At 37.9% G+C, this 21,592-nt stretch overlaps 1 protein-coding gene across 1 annotated transcript in view; it reads left to right on the top strand.

Annotated features, from left to right (window-relative positions):
• Nucleotides 1–7,955: 7,955 nt before the first annotated feature.
• grm3 (glutamate receptor, metabotropic 3) overlaps nt 7,956–21,592 on the top strand; it is a 38,151-nt gene continuing 24,514 nt past the window's right edge. The window contains exons 1-2 of the mRNA XM_014998765.2: nt 7,956–8,361; nt 18,938–18,994. The gene's annotated coding sequence lies outside the window, so the exon portion shown is untranslated. The remainder of the gene's footprint in view (nt 8,362–18,937; nt 18,995–21,592) is intronic.

Below are 21,592 nucleotides of genomic sequence, written 5' to 3'. Positions count from 1 at the left end.
AAGGCTTAGGAAAAGTATTTTTATTTAAATTATCACAATATGTGTTTGTCTCTGCTGTAACTAGGGTGTTTTTTTCTGTTTTGGGATTTTCTCTGTTTCAGCTGTTTGCCTAAACAACAGGAAATTAAGTCAAGACCGATAGGAAGAGAGAAAACCAACAACAACTGATTACATTGCTTGAGCCGTACTGACAATACAGACAATAGGTTTTAAACTCCAGTTCAAAATTTCACGCATACCTTTGGAATGACTGTTTTTCTTTTTGTAAGATTATCCGCCAATTAGATCATATTTGTTTGTGAAGTTGTGTAAGTTGTCTCTTTACAAAACTTTGAGAGAGATAATTGTGTGTCATGCAGGATTTTTCCTAAATCTTGTACGGCAAGTAGGTTGTGGAGTTGGTAGAAGTTTAAAAAGTACAGTTCATTTATTGATTAACTGAACCAAGCTTCAGCTGGGTTGTTGATGGCCAGATCCTTCAGGAGCCTTCCACATATAGTACATATTTCTAGCACAATTAAAACCATTAAAAGGCGTGAATTATCTGTTTACAACTGTGCTAATCTGCTCCTGTGAAAATGTCAGTTCTCCTGGATTGAAAACCAAATGAATACACCTTAATTTTCTCATAAAATATTAAAGGACTATTTATTTATCCCTTAACCCTATTAGATAAAATTATTTGTGTAATTCAGAAGTAGGTACTTGGATTTTGTTCATATTTCGGCCAAACTGCGGCACAATTTCTCAAATCTCACATCAAATGCCCACAAGAGAACTCCCAAAATACAAGCGATGCTTATTAGCTCCTTATTTGTGTTTCTATCTAAACAACATGTAACGTCACCAGCCAAGTTAAATGCTTGTTGCTAAGCCTATTGTCTGACAGATACTCGGCACACTTCTGAGCATTCTCACTCCTCTGTTGCAAGTCTTCATCCGTCGTAAGGCCAGGACAGGACAGAGGACCATGGGAAATGAAGCGTGGTTAATTCTATTAATGCGAGGACACAAACAATCTGTGGGGAATCAAAGACTGAGGAAGCTAAATCCCAGAGGACCTTCTTCCTGTTGTTTGGGCTGGAGCAGTTCACCGTTATGAAGCAGACTGTTAAATTCCTCCGCAAGCCCAAAAATATACACGCATAACAACTCACCAGTGGAAATAGTTTCATGTTATTAGGATGTCCGTATTTATCTCGCTGATTTCTTTCTTTCTTTGATTTTTCCTTCATTTCTTCCTTTCCTTCTTTCTTTCATCCTTTCTTTCCTTTTTTCTTTTTTTCTTTTCTTTTCTCTCTCAGTATTTCTATGGGGAAAGGCACAAAGCTCTCTCGCTGAGCGACCCTTATGGGACAAAGCTGGTTTTCTGGGCTTTTTGCATATATGCATGCCATGCAGACAATGAGGCCTTTATTAGAGCGGCCAGCATATCCGAGCTGGAACGGCAGGGACCAGGGATGAGCTCCTAGAAAGCTGTGATTGACAGTGGGAACAGTGAGAAGTGTGCATGTCTGTGTGTCCGATTCCCACATCCACTTTCTCATATGTGTGTGTGAGAGTGTGTCACAGAGGTGTGAAGTGGAAGCTCTTACCCGTCTACTCCTTCAGTGAAGTAATCAATATCTTTCCCCGCAGTGTTTCTCCATACCATATGGTGTCCTGCAGGACATACATTGAAAACATCGCAGTCAAAACTTCCTGCCACAAGACATCTGCATACATAGCAGACAAAACGACACGCCAGGGTCTTTGAATGTAATCAAAAAGGGACCCTAAGCAAGTCCTCACATGGTGTATGTCTAAGCACTTGAGTAACTTTTACAATACATAAATCAGGCCTCTAGTCTGAGTGTTGGTCTGTATGTAGGTGTGTGTGTGCGTGTGTGTGTGTGTGTGTGTGGGGGGGGGGGGGGTGTGTGTGCGTGTGTGTGCGTGTGTCTGCGTGCGTGCATGTGTGTGTGTGTTTGAAATTGTGATGTGCATTTGTGTTGAGTAGAGAGAGAGAGAGAGAGAGAGAGAGAGAGAGAGAGGATGCTCTTTGACTCAGTCATGCGTGAAGAGGATTTTCTGTTCAATAGCAGCTTCAAACTTGCATACTTGCATCCTAATGAATCTTTGAGCATAATCATACAAACTGAGCATAGATGTGCAGATGTGTGTTTGCGCATGTACACACATTTACGTGCTTTTGCATATAACACCCACAAAGATCACTTGAGCTTCTTGTTTTGGTTCTGATGTTAGCCAAAATGTGGATGGAGAGAAGGGAGCCCTTAACATTGCTTTGCAAAATTTGTCAAACCACTTAAGCCTTTTCACATTTTGATATGTTACAAACACAGACTTCTCTTTATGTTAATTAAATTTTATTCTTTTTGCACTTCTGATCGTGCCATAACTGTGGAGTGGAGGGAAACTGCTATGAGGTTTTTAACATTAAAAAAGTCTGGCATACTTTGATACACTTAAAATGCCACATAGTGTTTAGAGGCCACTTGACTGGGCCTATGGTAGTTGTAGAAGAGCTGCAGAGATCAAGAGGTCAGATGGAAAAATTGACAAAACAATTTTACAATTTGTGCTCATATATGGAAGAGTGGCAAGAAGAAAATCATTGTTGAAAGAAAGAAACAAGAAGTTATGTTTGCAGGATGCCACACTCCAAACAGGGAAGTGGCCACACGAGACCAAACCCTTTTGACTTCTTCCATACCACTATATACAGTTGAAAGCTAACACTGTACATCAACTGGAACCTGCAGCATGCAAATAAAACACAATAGTTATAGCGTCATGCTTTGGAGGTACTTTTCTTTATCAGGAATTCTGGCTGGACCTTACAATTCCAGTATGTAACTTAGACAGTATGTCTTTTACATTATCATATAGTATTTCCTAAAACTGTTACCATGTTATGACAGCATAACATGAAACAGTTAATCTGTGGAAAAAAAACAGATCTTATGTTCCATGTCAGATCTTATGTTCAGAATGGCTCAGAATGGATTGACTACTTTGGCCTTAATACAGTTGAGAGTCGGAGGCTAGATCTGGTTACTGGGGTTCACAGAGCCTCTCCATCTAGTTTGACTGAGTTTCATCTATTTTTCTAAGAAAGATGGGAAGACATTTTGGTCTCTGGAAGTGCAAACGCTTCCATTTATTATAAAGGTGGTTTGACAAATCCTTGACTTGTGGGGGATGAATACAAAAGGACACAACTGCTTTCTTTGATAAGCAAAAAATAATTAAAAGCCATGCATGTTCTTCCGCTTTAAAATGTATTCTACTTTGTATTGGAGATCTCTGAATGTGATCAGCTCTAAAGCTGGATATTCCTCTCATCTGAGGAGCACAGCTGTGGTCTTGAAATGTGCTCGACTTAGTTGGAGCATGGACAGCATGCTTAGTGCAGTTTTCCCACTTATTTTTCTACTGACCCCAAAGAGTGTAATAATGTGTTAAAACATTAATGGAGCTTTTGCTTCAAGCAAAAAAAAAAAATTGAATACGAATTTCTGGTCTGCTAGATGTGCTTTGAGTAGGATGCAAGGACGCAGAGATGCTGTTGGATTCAGCACCTCACACACGCATGTAAGATATTCACCTGCGGGAGCATCTGTCTGACAACCCCACACCCCTCTTCCCTTACCTCTTTTCGCACTACATCAGTCTTGGACCTTACTCACTAAGGCTTGAGTTGTTGTTCTGAGAAGTAAACATGTGCTATGGGACGTGAATGGCTAAGTTATCTTTTTATCCAATAAAAATGTCTTCTCGCTGGATCGATTGTTGTTGCTAGGAGACTGAAGCATCCTTTGGCAAGGGGCTACATCTCTCCACGTCTGTTGTTTCCCTCCCGTCTCTCTTTCTCTCTCATTTTTTTCTCTCTCTCTCTATCTCTCACTCACTTTCTCTATAGACCTCGTGCACGCGCGTCCTCTTACACGTGCGCTTGCACATACACGCGCACGTCCACGGAGCTGGCGCGCTGAGCAGTGGCGCCCATCCTCTCCCTCAGTGCGACTCCTCCGAGGGATCAGGAGTAGACTAAGTCAAACTTCCAGAGGCTTAAGATTTGTGCGCAACCCTCGAAAAGGATTGAAGTCCTCAAGGTAGGTCCAACAATTTTACACATTGCTCACTGGCGGGCTGTTGTGAAGCAGTATAAGATTACAGGTTAGGGGCGACAGAGTGCAGAGGAAAAATTGACAGTCCGAGAGCGTTCAAGTGCGCGTCAGCCATCCGTTTGGTGGGGAGCAATTGCTTTGAACTTTGCGCAGGATTTGAACACCCAGTTGTTCTGCACGCACGTACTTCTTATGCTTTTCGTTTAATCAGATACAGATAGCGATCTAGGGGTTGTGATAGAGAGGTGGGGGGAAAAAACCCTCGGAGCTAATATCTGCAGGAGATGGAGGATAAAGATAAAAGGGGGGCTGAACAAAGAGTATCTGCAGTTGCGTATTTTAGTTACACCTTGAAGTTTTTTTGGGTTCAGAGAAACAGCTCTAAGGCATGTCCCTCAGCTTTAGGCGTCCCATAGGGAGACAGGGGAGGGGGAGTGCGCTTCTAAAGGCGTACAGGTGGATCAGAGAAGCGGATCAGCTAACTGTTTGTCAGCAGCATTACTCTCCCAACAGCCGCCCCGCACCTTGCGCCAGAGGACAGGCGCATGGACCAGGGCTTCAAAATGTGGCTGTCCTGATGTGATTTTACTGACTTTAGACAAGGACTCCTTAATGCCCGAGCAAATTCGTGGTTTCCATATGCAAATGTATTAATGTAGCAAATACGTGAACTTGAAAACACATGTGGTCCACAGTGATTACTCCCAAACCAACCTTATAATTTACCTGCAGTGGGGGCATAGGCGTAAATCCCGGGGGTCGGGGTGGGTCAGCCCCTCTCCCCCCCTCCCCAATCTTGGAAAAGTCTAGAATTTTATCTTTATCTTTATCTTTATCTTTATTATCCCCCTCGATATATAAAAAAGGCAATAGAAACAAAGACTGAAGTAAATCTGCCATTCATCTAAGAAAAAAAAAAAATTAATTTTTAGGTCCCCCCCTACTAATGTTGGAACAATGGTTCAGTCCAAAGTGAAGGAAGAGCAACAGCTGCGCTGCTGAATGGTACAGGCTCCGTTAGAGCCGCTGAAGTGAGGAGCTAGCTGTTGCTGTGGCTGTGTAGCACTAACAAAAAGCCCTCCAGTAAGTAAATAATTAAAGCAAAAGACATGTAACACTTTTTATTTACTTTCACTGCTCAATAGGAAGAAACACATTGGCAATAAACAGTTCGTTATTTCATTACTTTACCTGAATCATGATAGACTGCCACCTTATGCCTTGGAAATCAAAGCTAGCTAAACTGCTACATTGCTTTCATAGACTTAGCTCCTTTTCTGTCTAAGGTAGCCAATATTTAAATTATATTTAGCTCTCTAACTCTTACTTTAATAAGAAGAGTTTGAAACTGGAGGGAGCGGCTGAGCGTTAGCACTAGTCAACAGCTCCGTAATGGGAGCCGAGAGCAGAGGGGCTACTGCAGCTGACAGTAAAAAAAGAAAAAGTATGCCTTTATTTTTTAACATCTTCAACGTAGAGCCTTTAAAACCACAAAATAAATTCTGAATATTTTTCTAGAAAACGCTGGTGCTGACCTTTAAGTTTAAGTTATGATACTTCCCAAATATTCAGTTCCCACATATTTATAGGTCTTAACATGACCCCCCCAACCCCGAAATAAAAATAAAAGCTTAAAGCAACTCAAGTTATAATTTAAATAACGTATGACTTGTACTGATAACCACTGCAATAAATCAATATGTATAAGGAATTTTATTCAGTGGAGTTACTTATTAAAACTTACTTTTATTTAGAGCCTTAAGTTTTTGTAAAGGTGTAGCAGAGATGAGTTCTGTGACTCTGAACCAAACTCATATCTAAGCAACATTTGAATCTTAGTTTGAACAGAAAAATGTAAACCACATTTTACTGCAACTTTGCCAACCCCCCCCCCAAAAAAATTGCTCTCAAAAAATGTCCCTGTTTATGGTCTGCCCCTCGCCCCCAATAATGAGATGGGATCTACGCCCTTGAGTGGGGTTAATCCACTTTTATATGCTCAAATTTACCTGAAAGTATGTGACTGTTCTGGTTGAACCTATTTGTTTGCATTACACAACTGTCTTTAGATATGTTCCACCTTGTTCCACCCATTTAGATGCTAATATTTTGATCAGCTTCAGCTTTTCCTGAGTGAAGCTGCCAGCCCTTGGCTGAAATCACACCATTTTTGTTTTGCTTAAACAGTTTTGCAGTAAGACTTGATCACAGGAGTGGTGCAAATTGTTGGAGAAAAAGGTGGGGATTGACCTTTTTTAATTATAGCAAAAAAGGTTTGTAGTAGAAACAGATTTTTTTTTCTTTTTTGTGTTTGTTTATCTTTAGCAAAGTGTGAAATAAAGACATTTAATTAAACTTAATTTCTGAAGCTCATTTCAATAAGAAAAACATGTGTTAGTGTGTTTTGTAGCACTATGAATGAAATCTTTATATTTTCTGTTTGTATTTTAGGGATAGGATGAGCAAATTATGCATGTGTTACATAGACATGTACACCTTGCTTATATTAAATTAAAACTTTCCTTAAAACAATTTTAAAATACTCGTATTTCTAGTTTCATTTTATGCATTTAAATATTAGTTTATTGTTGTACCTCTGATTTCGTGCTTTGAGTCACACTGAAATACATTTTGGTGTGTGCAGGCAGCTGTTAAATGAATGTCCTTACCTGGTTGTGTAACTTGTTGAATAATCCATTATTTTTTTCTGAGCTTAAAAAAAAATATGTTTTTTTGTGTTTTTGTAAGGGCAGTGGTGTGGTGGGTGTTTATCTGCACTGTGTGGTCAAACATAGTGTAGCAGTCAGATAGTTGGAGCCATGGCTGGAAACCTGGTGGCCTTGTCAAAACTTGACGTCTTAGCGTGTTCAGTGATACATGTGGTGTTTGTGTTTGCGTGTGTGCACATACTCGCATATATGTCGGTGTGTGAGCTGAAAAAAAACAATCTGTTTTTTATTGGTAGCTATACGTACTTGCTTTTGAGATTATTCATCACTGTGTGTGTGTGTGTGTGTGTGTGTGTGTATGTCTGTGATTACATGAGCAGAAACGGCCTTGTAGGTTTGACACGGCTTCTTTCACTGGACTGCGTACAGCACAGTTCCCAGCATTTTACAGTATTAACACCATGCATGGAGTAGTACACGTTTTGTAACACTGTCACTTTTATTTTATAAGCTACTTTGTATAAAGAGGGTTTAGACATTATTTTGTAGGATATGCAGGATAAGTGAGGTAGCTTTACCTGAAAGGCTTTCTTCCATTACAGCTAGAATTGAAACATATTAGTAATGTCTCGATTCTATTAAGTATAATTAAATATGTGTTCTGACATTTCATTGTGTCATCTAAGTTTAAAATATTCTGGTAAAATGTCAAGGTCTCCCTTTTACCCCTGTACATGTCTTAAAGGGGGCTTAAATCCTAACAAAATTGTGTGGAAAAACTGAAGTCTTGCAGGGGCATGACTTCGTGAATTATTTTTTTGAGCTGCCTGAAATCATACGTTGGTCCAAAAACTAAAGTGTTTTTAATTTAAGAAAAAGAAAAACAACACATATTTGTTTTTAAATTATGATATGTGAATCACATTCTTTATTTGGTCAAATAAAAAAGTTGAAATAAGAAACGGAGGTAGTTTTTCTTGTATTTCTGTCGCCAGAGTTGTGTCGTCCACTGCAGACTCAAAAGTCACAAACTGTCATCTGTTTCTTTATATTAGGCTGCATATAGTTGAAAACCAGACCAAGTTTTTTCACATTTTATTTAATAACATATGTAATGAAAAGTGGGGTTTTTTATTATTTCAGCGGAGGATAATTGATTCTGTGTGATTTCTAAAGCCTTTTGTTAAACCTGCCATGACAACTGTGACAGAGAAAGGATAACAAATCTGAAAGCACATATACAATCAATCAGCAGCTGTGCCATTGTATGTATCATTCAGTAACAATCCAATTTAAAGGTTAAGTGCCACTGAGAACAACAGCTGAAGCTCTACAGGTGTATCAAAGGACTGATTTAGAAGCATTTTATGCCACTGTCTATTTTACTAACTTTATAAATGCAGATTTTTTTGAAGTATACGTAAAGACATGAATTGTCTAGAAATGTTTATGGAAACTTGTATGTCTTTTTTATTTCTTGTTTTTTTTTTTCCCAAAGATGAAAACATGGGGTCACACACCAGCTTAGCCAAAAGGACTCAAACACACTAAGAAAACAGGTAGGTGACCGTTTCACCTTTTCTAAAAACATGAACTGAACCAATTCTTGGAGGATTTCCTGATCCTTTTATCATTCAAAACAAACTTCTTCAACACTTTTAGGGGAAACAATTTAAGTGGATGTTTCAAAAAGGATTGCTGTTTTGATTGTAGTTCTGATGTTGACTGACTGCTTCGAATAGATATAGCTGCACTTACTTTTGAGAATGCTAAGCCGTAAAAGTGTAATCTTCATTTTTACTTACCAGAGAGAAAGATTAACATTTAAAATTTAATGTTAATTGTTCTGTAGCCTTAATTTAAGTTCATGCCTAAAAGGCAGTTGTACTCCGGGTCTCATTGCATGTCTTATTTTTTTCCTTGCCAAAGCCCTTTTCGTAGTTTTTTTTTCCCTTGACATTATGGGATTCTTCCAAAACTTGCAAGATTATGAGATTCACAAAACTACTTCTGAATTATTGCTCAATGATATTTGCAACATATCAAAGAAATAAAGGGAACATTTCACTTTAATTTTGTGTGTGGCTCCAAATCCAGGCCTCCATTGGTTAATAAATTTGATTTCCATTGATGATTTTTGTGTGATTTTGTTGTCAGCACATTCAACTTTGTACAGAACAAAGTATTCAATGAGAATATTTCATTCATTCAGATCTAGGATGTGTTATTTGAGTGTTCCCTTTATTTATTTTTTTAATCAAGCCAATTTTGACTCATCCATATCCTTGTATCGCCAGGGAGCCAATTCAAGCTATATCATAATTATGAGATAGCTATCTCATAATGATAGATATTAGCTCACTATTATGAGATTGTAGAGGCCTGTGTCGTAGGAGGCCTCAGAGAATGCTTTATGCAGACATTAGTCAGAGAAGAAGCTAAGAAGCCCCTGGTAACTCTGGAGGAGCTATAAAATGCACAGTTGAGAGTGACGAATTTGTTGAAGAGACATTTATGTTTTAGTCAAAAACCCAATTGCACTTTAGTTGTGATGTCACAAATCTGATTTGCTTTTTAAGGCAGCAAAAACAAAAGAAAAGAAAAAGAAATCATTTTCTTAAAAGGCATAAATTGTGACTGTAGTTTCATAGGACATACATGTGAAAATAAAGTGAAAGAAAAAAAGTGCTCTGACCAGATCAGACATTAAATTGACCTTATTGGCCTACACTCAAAATGCAATGTGTGCAAAACTTAAACTGTGCAAAACTTAAACTGTGCAGATGACCTTAAACACACTAGCCCCTCCTTGAAACACAGTGGTGGCAGCATCATCCTGTGGGGATGCTGTTGTTGGGTTGAAACAGGGAAGATGGTCAGTGCTGGTGAAAAGATGAACGGAGGAGGCTACATGGAAACCCTAAATGAAAACCTGGTAAAGGCTGCAAAAGTCTCGAGACTGTGGCAGAGGTTAATCTTTCAATAGGACAATATTACTCTAAAAACACAGCCACATCTATAATATAATGGTTTAATCAAAGCATGTCTGTTTGTTAGGGGGATTGGGCCAAGGTTCAAAGTTTAAAACTGTATCAGGACTTGAAGAATGTGATATTTTATGAATTGGAAAGGGACAAAATTTCAGTCTTGAGGTGGACATATTTCAGACAATTAGGAGTTCAACATCACTGAACGCTGGCTCTAAAAAGTGCTTGGAACTTCTTTTTACTCATTCCAGAAACTTAGAAAATAAATAAATAAAAACAAGACACTGGTTACTGGAGTCAAAAAAAAAAAAAAATATATATATATATATATATTTTGTATATATTTTAAAACACTCAATGGAAGATTTTCTTTTTGTTTAATCTTTTCCAACATTTTTCCATCTGCAGTAAAGGTATTGACATCAAAGAGACAAAACACACGCCATACATTTTTACATTTTATTTCAAAATATTTGAAAAACATCTGAGCTTTTCCATCTACTACACATAAAATCCCAATAAATACATTGACTGTTGTAATAGTGATATTGAGAAAGAGTGAATATCTTTGCAAAGCATGATAAGATAGAGATGAATACTTATTCTTTAGTTGAAGGGGAAGGATATTTTATTCTGAAAAAAAAAGTGTCTTTGAAGGCTTTTCCTTTGAAGGCCAAGTTGAAGTTCTTGGTTTGCCAAGTTTTTATTAAAACACTGTTGCTGCGCTCTACATGTTCCTTACACTGTTCTGCTCCAGTGAGGAAACAAGGAGGTGTCTGGAAATGACTGCTGTTTCCCACAGCTCGCCTCTCATCATCCACTACAGTCACAACATGCACTGAGCTGCACACGCAAACCCACACAAAACATTCACACATCCTGGTTTGCGTGCACACACACGCACACACGCACAGCATATGCATCACAATGTCTGTTCAGTGACACACTCCTGTTTCCTACAAGTACAGACACTCACACGTTCATACGTCCGCTCAGGGGATGAGGCAGTGAAAGGGCAGTGGGATGTACAGCTGTGATGGTGTGTGTCTACGACAGATCAGACTCTTTAATAAATGATGATCTGGAGGAGGAAAAATGTGTGAGTGTGTGTAAGAGTGTGTGCGATGGTGAGATGGATAGTGAAAGGTGCTTTTGTGGTCATGATTTGTTTATTCTCAAGACAAAAGCTTCCACTAAAAGTCAACGGGTGCATCTTTTAGCAATTTTAATCCCAGTTCTTAATAATGTCTCGCGGGACACTGATGAGACAAAGATCCTACAGTTGTCTAATATTTGGAAATTCGAAATACAACCAGCACCTAAAATTTCACTTTGTGGAATTAGAATTTTTTTATTTATTTATTTTCTTTCCTTCATAGTGTGACAGTTTGCTGCAGAGAAGAGCTCATATTGTTTTAGTAAGCACAACACCAACAGTGTGGGTGTCCACATCTTTCTCAGCAATGTCAGAGGTTACGCAGTTGCACATTACATGTTTGATTGTTTTATTCATTGACTGAGTTGGTTTATTTATGTCATAACTGATGAAATTACCTTTAACACGAGTGATTACATTGTACTCCATCAGCTCCAACTCTCTCCCCACTTTAGATTTGACAGAAATTCAAACCGCTGCAGCACACAAAGTAAGTGCCTGATCAACAAGTAGAAGATAATGGCTGCTGAATTTTCCACTAAAGTTCTAAGACCTTTTCTGTCCATTAAAATTTTCTAACAGTTTTTTTCCCCCATCTAAACACAAACACCCTTTTTCCCATGTGATTGATAGATTAAAAGCAACAATTGCCCTTTTAGTCCTCCTTCCCTGTTGCATCTGGTACAGTAAGTACCCTGGATATTCCCTGCTAATGAACAGGTCGAACCCTCTCCATCAGACCGCTCAGCTTTTCCTTGCTCACTGCTGTGTGGGCATCTGCTGCACACTCAGGAACTGCATGTGAGCTGTGAATGTCACTGGGAAGCAATCAATGTAGTTTACAGTATTTAGAGAAATGCTTAAACTGTAATTAGAACTTTTTATTGGGGCTGGACAGTTTATACAGTTTTATTTTCAATATGAAATTGTGTTTCTAACATGCTACAAGACACTGTTATGCTGGTTGAAATAAATACAATGATTGTGGGTTTTAATGTCCAGGGATGCCAAAGGTTATTGGAAGAAGAAATAGGCACATCACGTAACTAAAATCATAATCAAAATATTTACCAATACTATCACTGTCGCAAGATTTTCTAATATCATACTGCTTCCCACTCTTGTTAAATCATAAAGGAGCTGTGAATAATCGCACTTCTTTGAAAATTGGGGTGAGCCTCACTCAGATTAAAATACTGTCTGGCCTTTACAGTCAGGCAATCACTTCAACAGAACCAATGTACAATGTGAAGTAGACTAAGATCTCAAAAAATGAGACATCGTCCCCTGAACAGTAACCACAGAAACAAAGTTACTGACATCTCTCAGTTGGGTTAAACAATCAACAATAAATTTCTAACTTCCTGGAACATCAGTTAACAAATGGAGAAAACATGGAACAATGGAAAAGCTTCCTAGGACTAGCAAGCCTACCAAAAATAACTGCAAAAGTTCAACGATGACTCATCCTGCAGGCCATAAACAAACATCAAAATCTGAAGTACTCCAGGCCTGGTTTTAACTAAAATAACTACTCTCCACCAGAAAATCCTGCAGCTGTCAACTAATCTTAAGTGCTATAGGTTGTGCAGCAGCATAATTAATACAAACAGACACACATTTCCAATCTGAATTCCTTATTAAGGAACAGCCTAGTCAAAGTCTTTTGACTAGGCTTTTTTTGTCCAGTTAAGACACTGTTGCATGATTACTTTAGATAACTTACTTCTCTTAAGGAATTAAGTAATCGTTTAACTGTTGTATCCAGCATTTCAAAGGCATTTTTTAAAAGTTTGATACAGCCTTTCCTTGCCTTTTTGTTATTATTGGATATTTAGAACAAAATTCAAACCATTTTAAAATGTCACAAAGGTTTTCAAATGTGAATGTGGTTAAAAAAAAATCTATGTAAAAGCATTTTCTTTTATTTTTTTTTTTACAAAAAATATTTCTTTATTTCTTTGCTGCTTGATTACTTCTTGGGATTTCTGCATTGAATTTTCAGCATACAACCTCTGACATCTTAACCAGAAAAATATTTTTGTTAGAAGGAATAAAATAAGTAGTCCTGACTTTGGGATGACATTTTTAAAACCAGTTCTCTTGTTTGGCTTGGAACCAATAAAAGGCTTTCTTCTTTAGTTATAACCATCCAAGATTTTTTAGCAGTATAAAATTCTCTGTTGCAAAAGAAGACTTACAGCTGGTTGTTTCTCAGGATTTACCTTGAAGTAAAAGTACATTGACAAGGTTTCCCAATAAGAGCTGGTACCAGCAGTTGCACTTTGTCAGGTTGAAGGCAGTTGGTCACGACCTTACTGTCGGGACTGAAAATGATGCTGTGTTGGCTCCTTGTTTCGTCTAGATTAATTCCCGGCTCTTCACTTTATTCTGTCTTGAATCACCATGTTCTCCCAATGGCACATTTTCTTTTCAATTTCAACCCTAATGAAAAAAGATTGCTAAAATCATTCAAAGAATTTGCTTGTAAAACACAAAGCATTTGGAGAGAAATAGCTCACTTTTATTTCTCCTTTAAAGCTGCTGTCATATGAATCTTAAGTTGTAGATGTGGTGTTTGCTGCTTACTCTGTAATTAAGGAAAGTCAGTTTTCCCTTGACTGAATTTAACTTTTATGAAAATTATTAAAAAACATGCTGTCCCAAAACAAAGAAAATGTATTTTGTTCACAAATATTTGTTCAGCTAAATTGGCAGACATATTGATCAAACAAAAATCATTTATCTAGAGAAGGGTATTAAAAAATGACTTGCGCTTCAACATTAAGAGTTAACAGTAAGTAATGTACAGTTTTGTCTTCATTATTGTGTAAAGTGACTTGCGTAAATACAAAAATTACCACATTAATAAAACGAATAGATTTATAAAATGATTAAATGCTGTAACACATATTACAAAATCTGAGCTCTTTTCATCATAAATAAGAATTGTTTATATAAATGAAGAACTATTAATTACACTTCCTGACAAATGAAAAGGCTTAGGTTCAAATTAAAACTACAAGCCATTGTGTTGTGGCTTAAATATGAAAAAGTGAAATCCAGGAATAATGTGGAGTGCAAAACTGAAAATACATTATTTAAATTCTAATAATTACAGAGCAATGACTGCAGTAATTGGTTTTTACACATCACTACCTAACCTGAATCAACCCAAAACAACCAGCATTATTTCTAAGACGCTTTTGTGTCCGCACAAGCCGATTATATGCATCTGTGTAATTTCCTCAGATGACTGTGGTCGCCGTTCTCCATTTTCCCCTCCTTTGTAAGTGCTCACCCCCGTATATCAACCTGAGAGATGACAGACCAGCGTGTGTGTGTGTGAACATAATTTAAGTAGTATGCGGTGAGACCTGTAGCATGGCAAGGTTGACTGATGTGTCGCGATAACTCCCAGGGTCATTACATGACAGTTAAGTTGATAGATTCCATCCACAGAGGGGTAATTCTCCATCTGACAGGCTTGCCGTCTTTTACGATGATGAAATGTGGTCCTGATGAATGCTTCCATACATTTCACCACCACTGGTCTGTTTTTAGGCTGAACAGACATTCCTATCCAAGTCATGTCAAATGAGTTGTGGATCATCAAAACTTGGGGAATACACAGTGTGAGGAAAATGAAGACAGAAACTGTTCTCACTCAGAAAATCGTCAAGACAATGCCTCGTTATGCCACTGTGGCTGTACTGTGGTTATTCCTGTCGTAGCAAACATAGACAGGCTCTCGGATCAGAAATTTGTGGTGCAGAAATTTTACGCCCTTTTAATGAATTATGGAAATAGCAAGAAAATGAATGCAGAGTTCAAAGTTGTATACAATATATAAAAAATACCTGTATAATAAGTACAGGCCATGCTGTTTATTCCTAAGCTTTTCTTCTCCTATTTTCCACAGTATTTGTCACAATACTTGTTCTTCACATTTTGTGGCTTTGCTGTGATGCACTGCATTTCAAACTAACTCTGCCAAGTATGTAGCTATCAAATTGTTCAAGGATGTACAGAATGCCCTGATTGGTTGAGGGTATTTTTTTAGAGCAAATAACAGAGATGACCTATTGCAGAGAAACAGAAGATAACTCCTATTTTTATTTGAAAATACCCTTAGCAGAAAATTCCGATCTTGCCAAAATTGCAACTCTTGCGGAAGCTTGTAAAAGAAACAACAATTTTAGAAAGCATTCTGTTGACTCACAAGAAAATAAAAAAAGGTGAATATGCCTCCTATTAAATCTGCCATAAAACAAATTTCAGAAAAAAGCATCGTAAAGAGTGTAAAACATGGTTGTGGTAATGTTATGGTCTGGTGCTGCGTTGCTGCTTCAGAAGTTGAGCCACTTTCTGCAATCGTATAACTGTGAAATCCGATCTCCAACAGAAAATCCTGAAGAAGAATGTCCAGCCATCATTTCATGACCTTAAGCTCAAACACACTTTTGATCCAGGGCCATAGGTTCACCCCTGAACAGCTCAAACAAATATGACAGTTCGGGGGGAAAAAAACAGAGTCTCTATCTACATCACTGAATCGTCAAGGCGGCAGAGAATGCAGTGTTGTCCCAAGTTGACTGTATCATTTGCTGACCTGTTTGCCCACTAGTCAAATTGCTGTGGGTCCACCAGGGGGCCTGCCTTCACACATTTCAACACCAGTTGCTCAAAGGATTTCATGACCACAGAAGTCAATCCTGTAATCATTTAATCCTGTGATGGTGGGCTTTTTGGGGACTGGGAAAATGGTGGCATGCTTGAAGCAGGAGGGAACCTCCCAACAGCTCCAGAGACTTGTGGAGGATCTGAGTGAAGAAGAGGCTGTCAAGCAGAAGAGGGACATACTATCAGGTCCTGGAGCTTTCTTGGTCCTCTGTCGTTGAAAGAGCTTATTTATATCTTCCTCAGTGATCTTTAGTGTAGGCAGGGCGTCAGAGTGGAGGGTGTTTGGGAGTTGTAAGGGTTGCAGATAATTTTTCTTTCTAAAACAGGGTTATTGGTTTCAAAAACACCCGCGTACCCACAGGGAACCATTTTCAGATTTTTTTTTTTTTTTCATTCACACAGAAACACAGAGACCGGCCCACAACACTGTTCACTTCCCAAGACATTTAAGTGGCACCAAAGACGGAAAATGGGAAATGCGCATAAAGCAGTCGCACGAGGTACATGATAAGCATGACAAGAAAACAAGACTGGCAAATAACAAAGTGGGGCATTGAAGAACTTTTTGCAGTAGTTTTGCAGCAGCTGCAGCACAACCACGAATATGCAATCCACCACTGTTGTTGCTGTGCATAACGCGTAGGACACATTTGGGGTAAGAGGTCAGGTTCGATGTCAAAACGTCACAAACACGAGGGCAAAATGTTCACTCTGGAACCCGTTTTTTTCTATACCTGTTTAAAGGCCATTTCCATGGCAACGCAGGACAAAAATGTTTAAGATAGACATGTGGACTGTGTGGGAATGGGCTGTAGGATAATTGGTTGGAGGTGTGAGTTGCTGGGGTTTTTTTTTAAACCATACATCACAGTGTGGGTTTATGGGCATCTGTAACCAGCAATGTCATTCAAGCTTCTCCAAACTGCTGCTGGGTCGTTAGCTGAGAAGCTGTTTTTTTAATCATGATCAGAAAATTACCCAGTTGATTTGTTCATTTCTACTTTTGAGTGTATTCTTCAACAGTGTATTGGAGAATCACTAATAAAAGACTATATATATATATATATATATATATATATATATATATATATATATATATATATATATATATTTTTTTTTTTTTTTTTTTTTTTTTTTTTTTTTTTTCCAAATACTGCAATGTTAGCTCATCAAAAAGTTAATTTTTTCACAGGGCCATGAATGCAGCATAAGATGAGTTACTCCACGCTTGCTTCTTAAAAATAGTAATTAAGATATAAAAATAAGGTCTTAGAAAGAAATAGATGCACAAAATCTGTCTCCCTTCAAAGAGACATAAATCCCATCTCAAATGGAAATCAAACTTGTGCAGAGTATGTACTTCTAGCATAACATAACCCCATACCTGTTTATCGATGCATGTCTGGACATGCCAGCTCTTCTTCTCACCTTTTGTGAGGAGAAAAGACTTAACCCAAATGCTGCCTCATGCTTCTCCACGTCATATGCTGATTTCGGAGTTGTAAAATTACATTGGAAGTGTTTTCAGTCAAAACAGCTAATTGAACATTAGTGAGAACGTAAAGGTTGTGGGCATTTTGAAGTTAATCATTTCTTGTGTTCCAAAGCATTTTGAATGAGTTTTTTTGGGGTCAAAAGTGACGCGAATAATTCACTCTGGATGCTCCCGTGCAGTCTAAATTCTGGAGCACAAACTGCACATGAGAGCACAGTTTAGCCTCTGTGGCCCTGAAGCACAACACTTCTTGCGGGGGTTGATTATAATTCCATTTTAAAAGCCCTTCTTTATCTGTCCCAGCATGTGGATTGCACACTCTGCGGCGCGAAATTATGACCATGCAAAGCAAAAATGAATGCAATTTAATATTATGAATTTCAGTGGTGTGCGAAACGAAAGAGAGTCGATTTTTATGTTTCTAACATGGCATGGCTTTTAACCTTTGGACGTAATTCTGCTCACGGAGTAGACTGATTAATCAATAGAGGAAAGGCTGAGCTCGGAGAACCTGATTATTGACTTTGATTGGTAAATGAAAAGGGCTCCAACCTAAGTAAGCCAAGTACTAAAACATCCAGGGCACACACACACAGAGACCCCCTCACACACATACGCGCACACACATAATACATCTTTCTATCTTCACTAGGATTTTGCATTAACTTCCATTCATTTCAGTATCCTAACAGAATTTCTTCTTCTAATGGGGGCTGGGTTTTGGGCCTCATGAGGAGCAGTGGCTCCTCACAACGTAGTATTTATTTGCAAAATGGGCCTTACAAATTGCTGAAACACACACACAAAGCTACTTGCCAAAGCAAGTTGTTCTTTTTTTTTTCTTACTGGTGTGTGCTGTTACAAAAAGGGAAGAAAGGGTGTGCATTGTGTCTTGCTGCCCACTTATTTTTTTTGTAGTTTGTTGTATCCTTCTGTCCTATTTATGGATCATCAGGCTTTTCCCCCTTAAAGTGTACTTTGTGAATAATTAATGGTCACAGCCCATTGCACCCTTTAAACTGAGTGAAGTCTAGGACACCATGTAATTGTTTAGTGAGGGCTAAGCAAAGGTAGTCCTCTTTTCAGACATTTATCAAGAGGTAATAATGTGTTTATTTTCCTTTCCTTGCATTTAACCATACAAAGTGACAAAATTAAATATGTAAAGATCTAAAAAGTGTTTCACTTTACGAAAACATTTCCTTTTATATTCAGTCCTTTAACGGACAGTTGCACATACTGTATCTTCCCTTCCTGTCAGGTTTACGTTGCTGTTGCATCTGTGAGTTCTGTTGTATTCACAGTAGGCCAATAAACAAGCATACACACGTGCACACACTGTGGAAACAGACCAAATACACAAACACACATGAGATGCGGGACTGTCTCTCCTCTCAGTACCGCGGTCCATCGACCCTGTATAGCTGCTCTCAGCTGGATACATGTCATCCACAGCAGCCGTGCCTGTTAGGGGAGACTGAGAGCTGTGGAGGCTGCAAGGGAGGTGGAAATAAATAGAATGAGTAAAAAAAGAAGAAGAAGAAAGGACAGAAGAAAAAGCAAAAAGGGGATTCAGGGAGGAAACAAATGTGAGAACCCGAAGATGAGTGCCGTGCCCTGTACGAAGCTGACTCACTGACTTAGGGAGGTCAGAAGGGAAATGGGGTTTTCTGTCAGATGTTACTCTGCATAATAACTCCCTGGCAAAAGGGTCAGTAGTACATCCTGCACTTTCCTTGTTTTTTATTTTATTTTCAGTCATCCTTGCAGATCTGTTGCTAACCCACCATGTGTGTCCCACACATCTCTTTAAGGGGTCTGAGGTGATGCCATGTGCCAGCTGCGATCTTCTTCTAATCTTCTCAAATCTGGTAAGGCAACTAATCACTCACTGGAAACAGAAGTCTATGCACATTGTCCCAAAACAAAGCCCTCCTGTAAAATACAAAAAAAGCTCGATTAAAAAACGAGCTGAGGCATTTACCAATCGATACCAATTTCCAGCTTACATTGACATCTGATCTTGCTTTTTTTTTTTTTCCTCAAGACTGTAACTCAAAAAAGAAACAAGCTTGCTTCAGACTGCCTGACAGAGGAAGTAGTTTTGAATCAATTAAGGAACTTTCCCAATTTATGCATCAGAGCATGTCCTGAACTTTTACATTACCTTTGATTAAACTCAAGGAGTGTATCAAAGTACACTTTGTTTATTGATGTGTCTGTTGAACTAGAATGGTGGGTGTCCTCAGTTTTAATGCATGTAATGAATAGGGAAAAAAAAGAGATTATTCCGTATTTGACCTGCCTCTCACCAGTCAGAGTTGTTTATGGAAAAACTGTCCTATTCTAAACTCTGGTGGAGTGATCTTTGTATCCCTAATTAAAACTTGTAGGAAAGGGGGAAAAAAAGTATAAGACGTTTAAAATTTACTCTAAATTTTATTCCCTGTGATTTGTAATTTAGATAAACTACGATGGTACCAAGACATGTGGTAGGCAATGTTTCTACATCCAATATAGAAACATTTTGTAAAAATTCATAGTATCACAGTAATACATGCTTGCTACATACAAGCACATGCTTACTATGAAGGATTTGCTGAAAATTCCTTCTGCAAGCGATCGTCCACTGTTGCTACTTGCTCGTTCAGGAGGAGAGATGGCTGCAAGTTAATGACTCGTTGCAATCCGCTGGGAAAACGTTTTAAAATAATAAACGGAACTTCACTGAACTGCTTGATAAAAAGGATTAACTGGAATTTATTTTTGTTGAATTGAATTTACTTTTTGTAAAGCGAATGGAATGTAAAGAGTACATAGTTTCATGATTTTTAATATATTTGTTAATAATATATTTTAGTGATTTTTAGTGACCTGGAGAGAAGGCTACAAATTATATTTAAACCTTACGATAGTTTCAGATGGCCTTTAGTGCGTGAACTTAATTCTACACTGCATCCATAAAATAAAATTACTTATCAAACAAAAAATGATTTAGAAATGGTGCTCCATTCAGAGTAGCTTAGGAAGGAGAAAGTTTAATTGGAAAATGAGATCAGTCATTTTTATAGATTTCCTGGCTTAATAAAGACAAAGAAGTATTTGCAATTGAATAAAGAGGCTCACCCACACCAAAGCTGCTGTGATTTATATTCAGCGGTACAGTAGAGAGTAGTGAAAAAAATTTTTTGGTCTTTGAAATGGATTTCTGTTGATTTGATTTCATACAGTGTTGTTTCTCTCAACCCATTTGCCTTTGCACCTTCAATAAGGTAATAATGAAGCAAACATTCAATTTCCTTGAAAACCTTAGGGGCAATGATAAAAATAATGTTACATATTGTTTGGCAATCTTTTTAGGACATTACTTGTAGAAGATGCAATTTGGAATAATAATCATACTGTCGGTAAGGCATTAGAGGAAACACTTAATACAGATCCACCTTCCATGGAGAACATCATTTTTTTTATAAGTAAATATTTTCTCAATCCCTTGACTGCTCGTTTTGACTTGTTCTTCTCTTATAATACTTTTGGCCTCCCGTGTTTAATTGTACCCATTGTGAAAAATTTTTTTAAAAGGCCATTACAGCCAAAAGCCATTTCTTATTAGTTTTTTTTTCTTTTTTTTCAAGAGAAAGCATGACTGGTACTCTTGAGTGTGTTAGCATAGTTAGCTAATGTTAATTAATTAACAGAATGATGGTTCTTTGAGTTTTGAAAGTCATCCAATCAATATAATTATTAAAATAATTATCACTTTCAAAACGATCCCAAATTGTCTATTAGAAACATTATACTTTTCTCAAAAGAAGGTGAGAGAGTCTGTGTTCTTGTTTAATGAAATCCCAGTAATCATCCTGTAAAATGCTTCCTGTTCTGTATCTTAATGTAGACAGATCACTCATATTTAGATTAAAAAGAAACTCTGAAGGTCATGTCAAAACTGTAAAAGCTGCCATCTTCAGACACTGTGATATTTGCATCTTTTTTTTTGCTGGTATTTAAGTTAGACATTTCTTCCTCATAGTGAAATGTAATAGTGGAAGCCACAAGATCTGACTCATATCCAAAATTTGGTCATTCCAGCATCTTGTTTAGAAGTTTCTTTATCCTTTTTATCTTTCAGATTAACTTTGCTATGCACAGACAAAATGTCTCTTCATAAATTCTTCAGTCTGCTGCACTATGTTGTACTACAGACTTCTTCATAGTGATACATTTTCAAATGTTTTGTCAAAATCATTAGTGCCGGGTAAATGACCTAAATGCAGGACTGTAGGAAGTCAGGTATATCATCCTTTGAACTGAATTTTACAGGAAAACATCTAAAGTATTCAGGGACTCAGGGGAATAATTACAACTGGCTACAAGGGGGTTGATTGGAAGCAGAAACCCACCCTGTGTTTGAATTGTAGTGATCCTCCGTTCCCATTTGTGGCACCGTGTGCAGATTTCCGCTCCTCACT

The sequence above is a fragment of the Poecilia mexicana genome, unplaced genomic scaffold, assembly GCF_051168715.1.
Source record: "Poecilia mexicana isolate PSO_F unplaced genomic scaffold, ASM5116871v1 scaffold_6, whole genome shotgun sequence".
Taxonomy (NCBI): Eukaryota; Metazoa; Chordata; class Actinopteri; order Cyprinodontiformes; family Poeciliidae; genus Poecilia; species Poecilia mexicana.
Note: the sequence above shows the minus strand (reverse complement) of the source record. Positions and strands in the feature narration are given on the sequence as shown.